This window comes from Drosophila virilis, chromosome 2 (genome assembly GCF_030788295.1).
Source record: "Drosophila virilis strain 15010-1051.87 chromosome 2, Dvir_AGI_RSII-ME, whole genome shotgun sequence".
Taxonomy (NCBI): Eukaryota; Metazoa; Arthropoda; class Insecta; order Diptera; family Drosophilidae; genus Drosophila; species Drosophila virilis.
The window spans coordinates 25244033-25263261 of record NC_091544.1 but is presented as its reverse complement, the minus strand read 5'-3'; the positions used below and the strand labels follow the sequence as shown (position 1 = coordinate 25263261).

The 19229-nt window shown below is 37.8% G+C and overlaps 1 protein-coding gene across 1 annotated transcript in view; it reads right to left on the bottom strand.

The window, feature by feature from the left end:
* Positions 1–19229, bottom strand: part of 5-HT7 (5-hydroxytryptamine receptor 7) — a 72390-nt gene that overhangs the window by 45875 nt on the left and 7286 nt on the right. Inside the window, exon 2 of the mRNA XM_015170508.3 lies at positions 2416–2466. The gene's annotated coding sequence lies outside the window, so the exon portion shown is untranslated. The remainder of the gene's footprint in view (positions 1–2415; positions 2467–19229) is intronic.

Here is a 19229-nt window from a genome sequence, read left to right as displayed (position 1 = left end):
ATTCATTTTGCGTTAATTGCGTTAAAGTAAATCAACTCACTTCTTTAAAAGTCTATTTAACTAATTTTGCCTATATCTCCTTTTATTTTGATATTCGCCTGACGCTTTAGTGAGCTGCCTTACCCTTTCTTGGCACTTTATCAGTTAATTCAAAAATCAATTAGAAACGGAAAATCTATTAAAGCCAACACTTGAATGCCTTTGCTAATAAAAGTGTACAAAGGCGCTTTATAGGGACTCTAAGGGCGCTAATTGGACATCGAGTGGATTACTTAGCGAAGCTCATTTACCCATTTTGAAGCACCCAATCGGCAAGTCTCAAGAGCTGTGGACGGGCCAAGCAACGCGTTCCATCAACCAGTACATGCGTATCTATTATCATCTGCTCGAGTGTTCTATGAACACAATAACAATAACAACGAGCAGAAGAGACAGAGGTATGGCCAAAGCCTGAGAATGAGAGCATAAACATGAACTTGTGCCAGCTTTGCAATTTTGCTGAATAAGTGCGGCTTGTGCTGCTACTGGGCTTCATTACGCTTGATTTCTTGTGAACTGGCGCACACACACACTCCAGCACACACACACACACACACAAACACACACACATACAAGCCCATACTCAGACACTTGCAGTAACATTAAAGGAGCGCTTAGTTTATGCTTCGTTAGCCAGCTTGGACGGCTGACACGGCTTCGTCCTGGCGTCAAAATGCCTCTTGGCTGAGAGCCGGGCATGAGCAGTCATATGAATGCTGAGGCGCGTCATGAGCGAACAATGGAACCCAGGAACTCCCACTAAAGGGCCCAGTGGGTGCAAAGAGCGAGCTGTAAAGCTAAGGCTGTAAAGTACGTTTGACAGTCAGGCGGCAGGCAGCAAGCGCCGGTCGGCAGGCAAACAGGCGAGCTGCCGGCGACAGGATGTGGTCACAGGATGTGAATAGCTTGTCTATTGCGGGCTGCAGACGCCTGACCAGTGAACGTCTGAATGACAGACACCTTTGTAAACAGCCACAGGATACGCCACATACATACATACACACACACACACACATACACAAACAATGAGAAATGGCCTAGCATGAAGATTTAAAGTAAACAAGCCCCAATCGCAGAACGAACTGACCAAGCCTTATACCCAGCCTGAATCGTAACTCTTAGCTCAACGAACCTGTTGACAAGCAGCTCGACGCTGAAAAGCGAGCAACACTTTTTTCACATTCACTCGGTTTTATGCAATTTCCGAGCACATGAAGCGTTACACGAAAGCGTCGTGCCACATGCTGTGAGCCATTTAAATGCTGTCGCTTACTGGCACCCTGCATGCCCACCCTCCCTCTGGTTGCGCTGCAGTAACCGCAACCGCTGGGCAACCCGCAGCACTCGCTTCGGTTTGAATAATTAACCAAAAAACGACGTCTGACCACAGCAAAGACAGCGGTAAAAAAGGCAACAAAAACATAATAATAATAAAAACTAGACGTATTTTGCTCTAGAATGCTGAATGGAAAGCTATCCTGTTTTCAGCGCAAATTACATAAAATATACATGCCCTTAATTTGGAAATCTATCTTAGTCAAATTAAAAAAAAAAATAAAAACCTTGTAAGGCATATGATCGAAAGAAAATAATGAATAGAAATATTTACTATATATAATTTGAATAAATTTAAGTGGATAGTGGATCTAGAAAGATCGACTTGTCAATTGCTAATTTATTTTATATTTATCACTATCTGTACAATCTCATGATACCCTTTTGCTACGTAGGGTATAAAACCAAATGAATAAACAACTTTATGAGGCACAACCACAGGGTTTTAAGCGCAATTCAGGCCGCTCTGACTTTGATTAAAATTCAACACGGTTTTCTTTTTTCTTTTCTTTTTGACTATTGCCTGTCCCGTTGAAAGTCCATAACTTGTTTGCATAAATCATTGGCACAGGATTGATTATGACAAAAGAAAATACTGACAATCGATTGCAAATCCCTTGCACGTAGCTCATTTATTTATGTATTTTCTTTTCATGCTACAAAGGTACCCAAATCCAGTCAACACAATTCCCTCCACCCTCACCATACAAATGACAGCACATTAGCCGCAGCGGATGTTGGCCTTTTCATGCCTGACTGCACGCCCACTTGGCCCAGAGCAAAAAAGTAATGTATAAATATATAAGGGATATGTATGTATATGAAAGAGGAGCCCAAATGGAGCCCCAGAGAACTGACCAGCAGTCAGGACACAAATGTCAATAAATTCATATGAAGTTATCTCTTCCAGACAGCTTAATGCGCATTTTTATCGCCAAATCTAGATTCAAATTTCTACACAGTTGAATTTTTAGAAATCTCTCAAATGTGAATATCAAACATGAGCATCAAATAATTCATAGCCAAAAATCGTACACTTACCCCTAGGTCCTGAAGTGGCCTTCTGCTTGAGTTGAGTTCAGTTTTAACGGACTGCAAAGAGGACACAAAAGAATATAGTATAAGAGTTAAATTGAAATGGATTTTTTATGGTATTAAATTGAAATAGCATTATTTCGATACGATTATAAATTTCCTTCAGGTAAAACCCAGTAAAAATAAATTGAAACTAATATATAAGGGTTATGTAAATTAACCTCCTTTAAATATTTGTATATTTCATTGATTGCAATTTTGGATTATTAAGTTTATCTGTACAAAATATTTATTTAAATTTTTTTCTGATGAACTAATCAGCTTGTCATGTCAATTTAAATGTTCGACAAATGCTTAATCTATCTTCAAATTCAAAGATTCAAAAAGTTTTCATGAATTTTATTAAAACAAATTTTTCTGTTTTGGTAGCTATTGAAAATTTATTTGATTATTTAAAACAGGATTAAGCACGAAAAAGTCTAAGGCACTGATGATATATCCGAACTAGCATTTAAGCATTCGGTGGTAAGGTCAAAGCAACAATATGGAAGATATTATCTGCTGTTCTTTAAGGATAACTATAGGCCACTTGATGGGCGTGGGCCACTTGGTTGCTATGGGAACGACCCAAATAAAGTCGCATATGTTGACTGCTGACAGCATTTGATGAACCTAATAAACTCTGAGCGAAGTGCCACTCAGCCCAGCTCAGCTGCCAGCCAAGCCAAAAATGTTAAATAAAATTGAAGTATCAAACAGATATTCGTGCCCCACAGCCGTTGCCGTTGACGTTGGCAGCAATTCAAAAATATCTTTTATTGAATCTCGGTAACCCAATGTCGAGCAACCAGTAACTCGAGTAACTCGTAAGTCTGGGCCAGAGGCTTGCGGATAGGGGTGGAGCGAAGCATAAAAAAGATTAGCACAGGCCTTAGTAATGGGTCTAAGTGTAAATGGGTGTGTGTGCGGTTTTGTGTGGGTGTGTATCTATATGAAGTGTGCCTGGAGTGACAGCAGTCAATGACATTGAGCCGCAGAAAATAGATTTACACACCCACACACTGTATCACCCAGCAGCTACAAACACCCTTCGATAACTGGACATGACCAAAGAAATGTCTTTGCACCAGCATGAAAAGCTGTGCAAGTCTCTACATCAAATTGGATTTTTTATTTTAATATATGTATTTTACTTTTCACAGCATGTGCAATGCATCTTAACTGACACACACCCACACACACGCATGCACACAATTGCGAGCTCGCAGCCACACAGCCACCCACTAACAATCCCAAATGCATTTCGGCTGCTGCATTATTTATAGTTTTTTTATATGTCATGGAATACGTGATTTCGCATAAATTGCATGGCCCCCACTCGAGTGTGTGCTCACCTCCGTACAGCCGCCGTCGCCCTACATCAATGAGTTTAGCGCACAAAAAGTGCAAATTAAATGGTTCCTAAGGAGGAGGGGGCTAACATTGCAACGCGTATTTTCAATAATTGATGGCACGGACGAATGCGAGTAGATAATAGTCGCTATAACAAATGTTGCACAGCGTCATGAAAATGAATACCGATAATAGATATTTGAGAACATATATTTTGTGTGCAATGTCAAGATTCAAATAGATATATAGCAAAATCAATGGTTAAAACAACTTAAATATTTAAACATTAAATTTTAATTCAGTTTAAATTTATACTAAAATCAGTGTTGAAAAACTCTACAGTTCTTTGAGACTGACTATTATCTAATGCTTAATTGACATGAGCTAATGTAAAAAACAACAGTCGCTTGTGGCTTAAGCTAAAAGTAAAGTATTTGCAATAAACAAATGTTCAGCATGCATTTACATTGCACTAACATAGCATTTCAGCTTATAACTCTGATCTTTTTGGGATATGCCAGCGCATTTCAGTTGTTTTGTGAACAAATTGAATAATATATGGAAGTTCTAATCGCATTGTACGCATTCCAGTAACGGACTCAGCACTCCAATGGCAGAGCATTCAGATGCTTGCAGGCCACAAGCACAAGCACGTTCTCTTTATAAACACATAAATTCTTAAGTAAATGTACTGTTAAGCTGGATTTTTCACACTGCCCAACTACAAAATGTGTATAAAAGAGCGGCTGCTATGCGTGTGTGTGGTTCAGAGAGGGTCGACAGGACAGGGCGAGGGAGTTGGGTACACAGTCAACAACTATTGAAAAAACATTAATGCAAACATTACGTAACTTTAAATGGAGCCAGCACTAAGGCAACCAGGGGAGACAGGTGCAGGTGGTAGCGCGCAGCTGGAAAATTGTGCAAATAAAAGATATTGAATTTGCCGGTAGATGGTCAATGTGTAGCCAATAAACAGTAAAGAGACACGCAGCACGGCAAGGAGCGCCGCAGGAATATCGATTACAGGACACACGCGACACAGACATTCAGGTCTGTAAAAACAAAAATAATGAAAACGAGAGCTAAGCAGCAGATACAAACACAACAACAGCAGCTAACGCTCGAACCGGCAAAATTTCCAACAGTTTAAGCCATAAAATTTGAAGCGAAGGACAACTTGGCTTGAGCACGAAAGCCCTATATGGAATATCAGAACTCAGCAGGCATTATGTTTGGGGCTAGCTGAGCAAAGTGCTGACACCTTGACTGGGCGCCACTTAGCCCCAATGGGGCACAGCTGCAGCAGCAGCAGCAGCCTCACATTCTATGCAAAAGCTCATTTCGGGGGCAGCAAAATTGCCAGCATATGCGATCCACTTAAAGCATTGCCAATTGTGGCGGCATGGGGTAGCTACAAGTATTCAAAGTACACTCTGTGGCAATCATGTTTCGTGTTCTTGTTGCACAGTGCCTAATTTGTATCTGCCGTCCGACCACAGGACGCTACCCAGCTGCTTTCTACCGTGCGCTGCACAAATGGGAGAAAACTGTGTTGAACTTATTTTTAGGCAGGTCAAAATGTTTTTTTTATTTATTTTTTTTTATTTATTTATTTATTAATGGTCGACAAAACGAGTGTCTTCCTCATTATTCAAAAGGTTGTACAATATAAGTATATTCTAAAAGCCTAGTTAAAGGATACAATTTTCTAAATAGCATCACCGACCGATGGAGGTGTTTTATTTGCCAGTCCGGCCAGCTGTGCCCCTTTTCACAGCTAATTTTGTCAGTGACGCTATTAGAGCCTACATCTAAGCAGAAGGTTGTAAGTAGGAAAAAAGTGATCTCAAGTGAAATTAAAAATAATCTTAATTTGCTAAATTAATAAAGAAAATACAATAAATAGGAAAAAAGAAAGTAAGAAAATTGTTAATAAAGTAAAGCAATGTAAGTTAGATAAAGAGTGTTAAGTGGATAGGACAAAGAGAAAAGTATTGGGAAATCACCGACACGGTGGGGGAAAATTTTTCAGCCTGTCCGGCTAGCTATGCCCCTGCTCATAGCTGGGAATGGTCAGCGACTTCCCGAAGGTATCCTGAAAGCAACGATTTTATTAGGGGTAGAGACAGTTCGGTAGAGAAAACGTGATGCAAACTATTATAATTTTTACATAGCACGCGAAAAGAATTGTGCATAGCGTAATCTGTTGTGCACGTAGATAGTAATAAGGGGCGATAATTTCTGGTTGGTCTAGCCGGAACAGAGAATTGAAGACGCCCTAGCAGAAAAGGAGAATCAATGTCGCCAATAATCAACTTATGTAGAAGGACAACACCGAGAATTGTCCTACGGTTGATTAACGACGGAAGGTTGAGAAGAAGCAGTCTGCTGGAGTAGGACGGCAACCGAAGATTAGGGTCCCAATTTAAACCTCGTAAGGCAAAAAGCAGAAATTGCTTCTGAACAGATTCAATACGATCCTGGCTGTTGATATACTGTGGAGACCAGATGCAAGAGCAGTATTCAAGGATAGGGCGAACAAGAGAGATGTACAGAAGTTTTGTTATAAAAGGATCGTTAAACTCTTTAGACCATCGTTTAATGAATCCAAGTACACCTTTTGCCTCATTAACAATGGTATCTATATGAAGATTGAAACAGAGTTTAGAATCAAAAATAACGCCAAGATCCTTAACTGTTAGTATACGTTGCAAAGGGATATTGTCGATTGTATAACTAACAAGATAAGGTGTAGTACGATTAAAAGTCATAAACATACACTTTGAACAATTTAGATGCAATTGATTGGCCGAACACCAAAGTTGCATAGCGTTCAAATCGTCTTGTAGACGAGAATGATGTAGGGGGTTAGTGTATGATAGAAAAAGTTTGACATCGTCCGCATACATGAGTACACGGGCATGTGATATAACAGAAGGAAGATCATTTATAAAAAGTGTAAAGAGTAAAGGTCCAAGATGACTACCTTGAGGAACACCAGAAGTAACGTGAACCCTTTTAGAGGTAGTCAACCTCAGTATTACTCTTTGGGTCCTACCTTTTAAATAAGAATTAATCCAAAGTAAAAGGGACAGAGGGAAACCTATTCGGTCAAGTTTAAAAAGTAAGATGTCATGGTGCACAGAGTCAAACGCCTTACTGAAGTCAGTGTAAATGACATCAGTTTGCATTTTCGAAAGGAAAGCATCATTTACCAAGGAAGTAAACTCAAGCAGATTGGTCGTAGTTGACCGATTCTTTACGAATCCATGTTGAACAGGGTTTTGTTTAAGATGGCACGACTAAGGCATACCCTGAATGCAAATGTTATTTATCTAGAATACTATCCGATCTTCTCCCACCTTTTAACGGAACACTCACGTGTTTTTTAACCACATCCAATTTTAAATTTTTATTGGATTCTTGTTTACCTTATTAGATGTTCAGACAATCACAATAAAATCTTTAAGAGTACAATATGTTAATATAACCCTTAAAAAATCATGAACTTATTAAATAAAGAAAAATTTTTTTACATAATTTTTATTTTTATTATGGAGCTTAATAGTAACCGGATATAAGTTTGAGAACCTTAATACCCAATTTAATTAAGTAGAATGTGAGTAGACTCTCAGAAATCCTTCAGGTAGATATACATCCAGACAAGCAAGCGAACATTTCATCGGTGGACACAACTTTGTTTTTAATTAAAAGTATTGAAAATACGTAAAGTCAAGTTAAGAATACTTATTTAAAATAATGACCTTACCCAAGTATATAATAAATGTTTAGTTTCGAGTTTCGTAATTGGGAACAATTTTCATCGTTGGCTTAGCTCCAGAACATTTTGTAGCATGCTTTGCAAGGGGACAGAGTTGGGCACAGGCCAAGCAGATGCCAGGCAACTAACTGTTTCTACACTTAACTACATAAACATACACAGTCACAGACGCCCCCTCGCCTAGAGCTTTGACACGCATACGCATAGTGCTTAGTCTTAACCCGGAGCTATCAAATCTTGTAGCTGACATTTATGTGTGTCTTACAATAGCTACGGCTAGGGCGGTGGCTACGGCTGCCAAGTTTTAATGTCCTAGCCAAGGACGAGCGACATACATATTCATTCAATGTGTGCCACAGTGAATATATGTACACACGGATTTCAGCTGCGTCTGCTTGTGTATGTGTGTGTGTGTGTTCGGGTGTGGGTGCCAGTGTGTTGACATTGATTGCGTGTGCGTGTGTCTGACAGTTGTCCCAACGAGTTTAATACTCGTAATAGTGCGATTTTAATTGAATAATATGCAATCGTGATAGCCTCAACTGTCGGTATTTTCCACAACCCCTGGTATTTCCCGCACCCACACAACCCCCCCCCCCCTCCCTCCCTCACCACACACACACACAGCCACACCCACCCAACCGAGTGCGTGCTGGAGCTAGACAACTTTAACTATGCTTTACGTATCCGATTTGTGCACATGACAATCTCGTATTTGTTTTTCTTGCCCTCCTCATTTCATATCCTGGTGACAGGATTTAGTAGCCTTATAATTGTCAATGGTCCATTAGGGAGCCGTCCGCTGTCCTTTGCCACAGATGACACAATATGATGCCGCATGTGGTTGCGTCAATCACATCACTTGGCCCACAGCAGCAGCTATCCCACTTGAGATAACCACGTGATAACAACAGTTGAAAGAAACCGAGTGAATGAAACAGGCAATATTCTAAGTATATGCATGCGGAGATATTAGGAACTATAAAGAGTTTTAATGTAATGCAAGGTATATAAAAACTTGGACTGTTTTCACCAAGTATTCTTAACTAACATATACCAGTGAATTCTCAAATGAAAATGAAAATGAGCAAGAGGCAACGAGTACTCTCAAGCTCTTAAAAATTTCACGGATACCAGTCATAACTAATGAGTAAAAGGAGTACCGAAACGAGTACAAGTGACTAGAGCTACTTATAAGAAATAAGTGCGATTACCAACGAGGAATAAAGGGCCCACATTAGCATATAGAAATACGTAATTGAAGTTGCATCAAGCGTAAAGAGAATCTGAAATTTCCCGAGGTAGATTTTTTGCGCATTATTTTCTTTATTATAATTTAATATATATTTCAATTACAATATCGTATTTATTGAGGTAAATTATGATTCGATTGGGACGCATATATTTGAATAAAACTTTATACTGCGTAATATACAACATATTTGTTTCAATGATGGGCATGTAATGAAAACCAATTGTTGTAAAATATCTACATGCATTTCGGTATTTATGCTGGTGATTTTTTTTTTTCAGAAGGAAATCACGCAAACATTTCTATTTGCTGCGGGCAGGCGATACTCAGTGTGAGTTCTGTTTATGATGGTCGTTTCAATTATTATGAATTTGTTGTGCTGTGTGGCGTTATGGGACTCTGCTTTGCTCTGGGTTCTTGCCCCTGTCTGGCACCAGCCAAGCAGCTCCCATGCATATCTTTTATTGATAGGATCTGGGCCGGCATAGCGCAAACAAAGCGGAAGTCACCGAAGACATACACAAGAAAGTACAACGATGAGCACGGGCTGGACTGGCCCTTAAGTGTGTGAGTGTGTATGCGTGTGTGTGTGAACTTGTTTGTGTATGTTAAGCATATTTGCTCGTATATGGAAAATCATTAAATTAATGTATTTAATGCGTATGACTTAATGATTGCATGTTACTTCCGCGTGACTGGTGCTAACTTGACTGAGCTTCTCGGTCTTTAAGTAGACATCGCGCTTAGGCATTTCAATTAAAATACCCAATTTATATCACATATGTGTTTATACATATATCAAATATATGTGAGCAAATATTTGTATTGAAACTGAGCTTTTGTGAATTGCTGACCGTATATGTATTATGGTCATAAATTAAATTAGATTTCAATTAAGCCTTGGCATAACAAATGTACCACAAATAAACAAAGGCATTAAATCAAGCCTAATGTTGGGGTGCATGGGGTTAGCTCTTGAATTTTAAAGCCACATTCGAGCCAGATGTGTTGCAGTGGCCGCTGCTGCAATTTGACAAATAGCTCCAACAATGGACATCACTAAGAAATTAATTTCTTGTGCTAGTGAAAAGTAATTGGAAGAAAAAACAAAAGACAAAGCCTTGGCACACATAAAAGAGCTGCAAGACTTGGCTAGCAACTAAAGTCCCAGCCATACAGCCACCCAGTCAGATAGCTGGCTTGCTTAACAGTAACCCGCAACACGTCTCATATGGGTTGAGGTTTTCGTGTATGCTGGCTTGCACAGAAAACATGGTACAAAAAAGTGTCACATGTAGTATATGCACATAATGTGCAAGCATAAAAGTAAAATATAAAAAAATGGCAAGAAAATACAAAGTACGTCAGCGAGCGAACAAGAAATTGAAAACGGAAGGAAACACAAAACAAACAAGCGCATGACATGCTAAACACTGGCAAATAAACAACAACAACATAAAATGGAGAAGCACATACAAAGTCCTGAGACTCATACAGAACCAGAACCAGTCTTAGCCTTAGTCACAGTCTGAGACACGTTGAGCAGCCCAAGAACAAGAACTGAAAATGCGCTGATAAGCGTGGAGGCGTGCACACCGGAAGCGAAAAAAAGGCTCAACCCAGGCATAATAAAAATGTGGCACACCAAAAAAAGAAGAATCCGACCGAGGAAAGGTAAGCAAAATAATTTACAAAATATTAGGCTGCTATATACCCAGTACTTACGTACATTACGGTATGCAATGAGAGGGTCTTGTAAGTAAAAACTATAGTAATAATAATTAAAGCAAGATTAATATTAATATAAATAATAATAGGAAGAATGAGTATTCGAGTCATACTAATATTAATAATAAACATTCTTATAGCAAATAATAAATAAAATTATAGTAATAAAATAAAGATAAATTTATATTCATAATCATAATATAAATAAAAGTTATTATTTAATAATTAAAATAAAAATAATAATAAATTTTAAATTTGTAATATATTTATACTGAAATTTAAAATGTAGAATTATATGCATATTCTCAATAAGTGACAAGAAACTGTATGATAAAAAACAATATAGTTTTAATTAAAAAATATATATCATGTTTCTCGTTTATATTTAAAGCATTTTTTACAATTCAGGCATATCTTTATGAGATCGGCCAACCTACCACAAGGCCAATAGCAATATATCTGATTATTTATGTTTTGTCATGACATGCGGAGCAAGAAAGTTATAAAAAAAAAGTTTATATTCAAATTTATTATGTTGCCAAGTAAGGCCATGCCATCTGATTTTAGATTAGGCTACAAATACATATTTTATAGAGCTGTCATGGCATATGACGATGAAGTTTTCACAAGAATTAGTTAAGGACTTATCATATTGTATATAAGTATAGAAAATCCACAAACCCTTAGCATTAATTGTACCTCTTAATGCGAAATTTGCTCTACAAAGTAGTTTGTTTTAAATGTGGATAAGTGGAAAAACGACCTTTAAATGAACTCAACAAACATTCATTTGCTCAATTGAAAGGTGGTGCATTTTTTAACTCTGTTGTAATTAGAGACTGCATTTTTTCCAGGAGCAGCAAATTGAAGTGAACAGAAAACTGCGCGCTATTTGAAATAGAATGTGAAATGTTGCGAGCTTAGATCGGCGCTGCTGAAATGGAGGAGGCCAAAGATGCCGCCAGGTTAAATGTCAGCAGAAGCGAAACACACATCCTGCAGCTGGCCAGGTGGATATGCCATGGTCTGGAGCCATTAGCACGCGCCAATTGATGTGAACTGCTCATAACAAGCGAGCAGGCAGGCAGCTTGTGAGGTAATGGCCCCCAGGACTTACGCGGGGGTCACAGCGCTTCGGCGTGATGGCCTGCAACGTGCTCCGGCAGCGTGGGACAAAGACTAAAAATCAATAAAGACCATTAAAATGCAAGCCAGCTAAACAACTACGAAAAAAACTACAAAAAATAGGCAGCACTAAACGGTGATTTCATTGAAGGCTGCGTTGCTGCCAAGGAATGTTAAGTTCAAGCGGCAAGGTTAAAAAGAAATTGAAAGGACCTTTCATACCAAGCGAGTTGCGTGCCGCGTAGGGATATGCTTAGGCGTTGCAGTTGCACCCCTTAAGGACTCGCCACCCGCACAGCAACCATAAATAGAATCCAAGGCAAAAAATTGGAACTTGGTAAATTGTTGTTTAGTTTCCTAATCGATGCCAAAACGCAACGCGTGCTATTTAACAAGGTCGAGGACAAATGGTGCTGCAAAAAATATAAGGGCGAATTTATCGCATGCCACGGGGCGCCAGTGCCAGCGGTTTTATGCTTGAGCAGCTCAGGGGGTTAGCGCAGTGGTGCGACACACCAAAAACCCCCCCACACACACACCCACAAACACACACACGCACCCAAATGCAAATGTGATACTAAATTCGCTATGAGATTTATGTGACAGGCGTTGGTGGCGCCCAAAACATTTGCAGGCATGCTGCTCAGCATGTGTGTGTGTGCATGAGGGTGTTTACTTGGTGGTATTTGCACTGCCCACAAGTGCATCTCCAGCTGCGTCGCGTTGCTGGAGGTGCCACTGCAGCCGTCACTCGCAATTTTGTGTCAGTGGCGCAAAGTCCAATTAAAATAGTTTTAAATAAGACAAATGCCGTATAAAGAGGCTCAAATATTTTTGCCCACATTAAAGAAAATAGAAACTTTTGAAACTAAATAAAAGTGTGCATAATGAAAAGAAAATACTTACAGTTTTTTTATTTAGTTATTCTAGTAATAAAAATAGTAAGAAAATTCGAGGCCGACAAATAAAGTGTCAACTTAAACCCTTAACATATTGTTTAAGTAATTTCTTTTTAAGGTAAACTAAAAAATTTGTATTATTTATTATATAATTAGCATATATGCAATAAAGACCTTTATCAAACAACAGAACAAAAAACCAGATTTTCCAAAATTTGACAAGCCAAGATTTTACCAAAAATCATAATAAAAATAATTGCTCAAGTGATAACAATTATTTTGATATACTTGTTTTAATTAATACTCGTTTATTAATCCGTAATCTAAATATAATTAGATTTGTCACTTGTGTAATTCATCTATCATGCTTGGATGCAGAAACATTTTATTTATTGCCAAATACATATAAGCATATTATATCATATTATCGCATGGATAACAAATGTTCACACATAGTTCTGGCTATCTCGACAGTTATTGTTTAAAAATAACTAGCAAAAATATTTGTCATTGTTTTGCCGCCTAAACTAATTGGGAAATTAAACACACACACACACGTACATACATTTTTCACATAATCAGACTATTTATAACTGGCGATACAATCAGAACAATTAAACTTTAGCTAACACTGAGACCACTAAATGTGATATGTTGTTTGTACTAAAAGATATTCATAAATCTAAAGTCTTATTAAATGTGTAAGCAAATGCACAAACGTGCACACTTTTCGTTCCTAAGAGCAGTTGATTAACCAGGCCAAATACCATAACTTTTATAGTTAAAGTAGAAATCTGCTTATTGGAATATGCATTGTATGGCCATTTTAATAACATTTTTTTATTGTTGGGGGGTATCATAAATCTAATAAATGAGATATTAGATATAATAAACATTAAAGCAACAGTAGCAATTGTTATTTAATAAATAAATATTCTACCTTTATTGTTGCATCATAAAGCGTAGCATAAGCCAATATTTGTACATTAAGTCAATAAGTGAAACCGCGCCCAAAATTAGCATCAGGCAGATTGTTTTTTGATTTTGGAAAATTCCCAAAGTGTTAAAGCGACTGTCTTTAGAGATTATCAATTGTACAAAAACATCCTGATAAGATTTGACAGCTGCATTTGACAAGTGCATGAGTGTACAAATAAAATATGCTAAAAATACCTAAAAATAGAAATCTTTTAAAATTGTTGGCTATTTAATTGATTGATCTATTGCTGCGCAATGTGGCTATCTATAAGCGGCGAGCGAAGGGCGGCCTTGAGCCAGCAAATACTTATAAAAAGGCAACACATTTATCAGCAGCGGCTAGCGATAGTCTGAATTATCTAAAAAATATATAGAAAATATACGTCTAGGTCAGTAAAAGTGAATATACGCTTTACATACTCTGGATCCTGCAAAGGTGAATATACGATTTACTTACATTGGATCCTTCAGACCGCACGCACAATTGAACCTATTTGGCAATATGAGCCCAAAAAAATAATAGCAGCAACAAATAAATATTTATTTCATTTACGCTTTTTTTCCTTTATTAATTTATTATTTTGTTTGTTGCCGTGTCAATGACTTTTATGCGTTTGTGCTTGCCTTGGCGCTGTTACCGCGTACTGCGGCAGGCAATATTAACATTACGTATACGCACTGCTGTTCGCCAGCAATAAATACGTAATTTAAGCGTCAAAGAAATAATTAGGCAAAACATTCTGAAATGCCATTCGTAATCGTGTGCAGCATGGCGGACTTTGACACCCGCCAATATACATACACATATTTATAAGCATATGTATATTTATATGCCAGTCCAGTGTGGGATAACACATCAATTTACAGCCCAGATAGCCGCTGCTCGTAAAATGTGTTTTCTTCTGCCACTAAAGGCCAAACAAATCACATGGCTATTAATTTTTATTAACTAAATCTCAGCCGTGGTACTTCAAGAGCCACACAATAAAAAAACTAGAAAAAAACCCCAAGTAAACCGAAAAGAAATCGTTAACTTCTAATATGAGGCAGCGGCCAGCCGTAACGAAAGCAAAAGTGAAATCAGCTTATCAGTAACGTAATTAACCAGTGATAAAAGTCGCAAAAACACCCCCGCGTCCACACCCCCTACGCCCAGAGTGCGCACAACGTTGACCGGCAAACGGCGCCGAGGCAACTGATAAAAAAATGTGTGTATGTGTGCGTGTGTGTATATATATACTATGATATGGCCGCTTGGTAATATCAATTTAGATTTGAATTTAATTTATTTACACTGGCAAATATATGAGATGGCCAAATGTGTGTTTAAGGCGGCAACTCAATGAATAAGTTTAAATGATTCAGTCATTCAGAAGGTAACAAAACAACCGATGCAATCAATTTTGTTTCAGACGATACGAAAGCGATAAATATATTGAAATATTTAATAAATAAAAAAGTCAAATGAAAAATATACTGCTTAAACAAAGATATTCTAGTGAACAAAGAGAACAAGACTCGTAAAAAAAAAAAATTAATAATTATTATAATAATAATAATAATAATAATAATAATAATAATAATAATAATAATAATAATAATAATAATAATAATAATAATAATAATAATAATAATAATAATAATAATAATAATAATAATAATAATAATAATAATAATAATAATAATAATAATTATAATAATAATAATAATAATTATAATAAAAATAAAAATAATACCAAGTATTAAGCCTTCTTTAAATATGCCTGCTGATATCTATTTTACAAATTTGAATTTGTGTCAAGAAAAGTACATCTCGTCATTGGCCAAGTTTGATTAAGATATCTTGAAAAAACACAAAACTTATCCATACAAAAACTCGTTCCTTTTACAAGAGCTGAATATATGATTAACAAACCTATGCAAGCTTTCAAAATACTATACTTCTAATGCCACTCAAGACCTTTAGCTATATACCACAGCAGGACAGCAGGTGCTCCGTTATTAGAGACTCCTCAGGGACTGACAAGTGGAATTTGAAAAAATATTAAAGTGCGAATATACTTATATACAAATCCATTTGTGGCAGCGTACACAATGGAAATGCTAAGCTAGCGGACAGAAAAACTAAAAAAAAAACAAGAAAAGTTAAAATCAACAGTAAACAAGTTGACAAAAGCTTAAGAGCTTATAAAAAATATCAATTTAAGGAAGTTCAAAGTTTTTCTCAGCTCGGCAAAGTAGCTCAAACTGCGAGAGTGAAACCGAAACCTTTTAGCTGCGTAATTTAAGCTGCAGCAAATCGATTAAATGCCCAACCAAGGCACTACGCTCTGGATTTGTAGTTCTCTGGCTAGAGCTTTAAAATTCATTGGCCAACATATAGACAAAGCTTAGTTTGCATGTGACTGGTTTTGTAGAGCTGCCCTTAATTAAATGCACTGCATTCAAGAGTGGATAACGCATACGAACCGTGAGCCCAAAGCCGTATAAAACTAATTCACGTGGGCTCCAAGTAATGCCGTGCTCAAAATGTCCCACACCGCTCACTGTCTAATGGAACTCGAACTGCGCACTTAATTATTATTGTCGAATTCGTGTTCGAATTTTGAGTTCATATGCAAATTGCATGGCCAATGTCAATGCCAGACGGAAGATGCAAATGCAACGGCAACGGCAACGGCAACGGCAACGGCGGCAGTTGCAATTGTTTTCGTGCCACAATTGTTTGCCCCTAATGGCCAGCTCTCGATTATTACGAGCTCTGATCTCCGCCAGGGGGCATTCGGTATACACAAGTGGTCAGCAGCTGTAGAATAATAACAATTATGGCTAATCATAATAATAACGGTAGAGCTTTTAATTGCTTGCTGCGTTTGATTAGTGCGTTGTTTACGTTTCAATAAATACTATTAATGAGTATTTGCAAAGCTGCCAGCAATTGCAAGCGAGTTGATATAGGAAATTAGAATCTATCAATCATAACTTTAATGATGCTTGAATAAGACGAAACCTCGCTAAGTCGGAAAGGGGTTTATATAAGGAGCTAAAACACTGAACAGCAAGATATGGATCCAAAAAACATTTCGTCACTATGGCGAATACAAAAAAGTGTTGCTAAAGACCAACAAAAATGTTTCGTCGTTTGCTTTATGGACTAATCTGTCACGTACATTTGAATCCACTGAATTTTATTTCAATTTTCAATAGTACACTTTTCAAATATATTATTTGGTTTTGAAAAATATGATTTAACTCAGGTTAAACATGTACCTTTAGTTAGATTCGGTTCAAGGTAAAAAAAAAGCAAAACATTTCGTCAAAAAAAACCTTACTGCTGGCTGATTTTTCTTATTTCTACTAAATATTTAAGCAGTACGCTGTTGCTAAAATTTTAATTAAGTAATATTTAAACTTTGTAGACTACTTTACTCTTAGCAAGCACACACACACACACACAAGCCTATGAAGACACATCTGTTAATGCTAATTGAGAAAATGTATAGTAGAGTAAGAAATGCCACTTTAATTCCTTTCTAACTTGTATACGCTCGCAAAAAAAAAACTTAATATAAGGTTTAAACAGTTTTTGACTATTTATTCAAATGAAATTATAGCTGGTGTGTGTCAAAAACATTGACTAGCTACTAGTTAAAATAATAACTAAAACTGATTGCATTTCAATTATCAGGCGCGCGGCAACTTTTGCAGTAGGCCGGCAATTATACAATCAGTTGAAAGATGTGTACAATTAGTTGGGGTCCCGCCCTCTGGGTATATATGCAATTAGCGAGTAAAGTGAAGTAGCGCCACTCGCAGCTGTCTGGCCAGACATTCGCTTTGATTAATGGCAAGCAGGAGCAGAGCAACATACACACTAACACACGCAGACGATAGCACACCCAAGCACACTCTCACACACCTGGGAGCATACAATGTATGGCCACTCAAGCAGTGAGGCGTACATTAAAAGGCAGACACATACACGAGCACGCACACCCACACACTTATAGGCCACATATATAATGCACCCTTGAGACTTGGCCAAGTCATTCAAGGCAGCAACAGCGACTGGCAGAGCGCGGGTTGTATATAGATAACTGCAGTCAGGAATAACAGAGCACTTAATTCCGACATGTTTTGGTTCGGTTTTGGTCTGTGCTAATGCCTAATCAAAACATAGCCAAGAGTCCGTCCCCACAGCAGTGCCCAAGTTAAGCTTGTGTTCTACCAATTTGCAATTTAATTAATGAAAAGCCAAAACACTTGACCACGTCGTATGGCTGCTCTGTCGGTTAGTTAATGTGAGCGGAATACAGGCAAATGTGTCTGCTGTCGGCATATAGTCCGAGATGCCGGAACTCTATTCATAATTTTAAGCTGTTTAGTGTTTTGTTTATGGCTGTGGCAAATAGCCGAATAGCATATATTTCACAGTATTTAAGCTAAAAAAAATAGTTATTTACGCGCTCAAGATGTATTGTGGGGAAAAAACAAATATCTCGAAATAAATTCTGAAATATAATATGTGTGTATTGGAAAACTGTTGGTGCGGACAATCAACAGTGGATCAAGGATCTGTACATGATTGCGGAAATGAATATGAATATATACTTAATCCTATTCAACATCTGCCGCAAAATGGATGGAATATGGAACTGGAATCATTACCAATTTAGATCGCGCTAGAAACAAGTCGTATATATAGAATAACTCTATGACACCTACCTAAAATTCACTTACCCCAAGGATTGTTTTTTAAACGTTAAAATAAATGTCTGCTGAACTCAGCTTGTCTTCCTTTTACATAAATATATATCTATATAAACCTAAAAAGTTTGTATATCATACAATTTTTTTACACAACATTTAAAGTACATCCCTTGGAAATAAAGCATCAAACGGCTGCACATTGATAAGCTGTTTAAAAGAGAAATCTAGAAATTGACAGGTATTTAAAATAGTAATCAAGTTAATTACAGGAATAGCTTTGAGTACAATTAATATGACTGTCGTCAACTGACAATAGTTTTGAGCAACCAAATCAGTACAAGTTCGAGTTTCAATTGATGGCTTTAATTACAGGTAATGTAATCTAATTGATTCTAAATTTTGGGCCCACAATTCGACGAACTGACTGGAAGTTTGGCCCCAACTGACCATAGCCTAGGGTCAGGAGCTGCCGTCACATGCAAGAAGCAGCAGCTCAAGAGGCGGAACTTTTAAAGCTGATTGCGCAGCATGGCATGCCGAAAAACTTTGGTCAAACACTTAACTCTTCGCAACAAATGTGCAAGTTAAGAGGCGGTAGCTGGCCCAGTCGTCAACCACAACAGCGGAAGATGAACAACTCTGTCAGGCGAGAGACTGATGATGAGCAGCAGCCGCTGTCAGAACGACCGCAGAGAACAAGCGCTTAAATTTGCAATTATGGCATTTTAATACACTGGCGAGACGTAATTGGCAATTCTGGAGATGCTGCTGCTGCCGTTGCTGCTGCTGCCAGTTGGCAATAGCCTGTTGCCAGTGGTGGATTTCAAAATTGCGGCAGGCCATCAATAATGTGAGTGTATGTGGGTTCGCGAGCGAGTGTGTGACAAATTGTTGCCAGACGCGCGCACGCTGCGTATACGCAATTTGAGCGAGCACTCACAAACCATGCTGC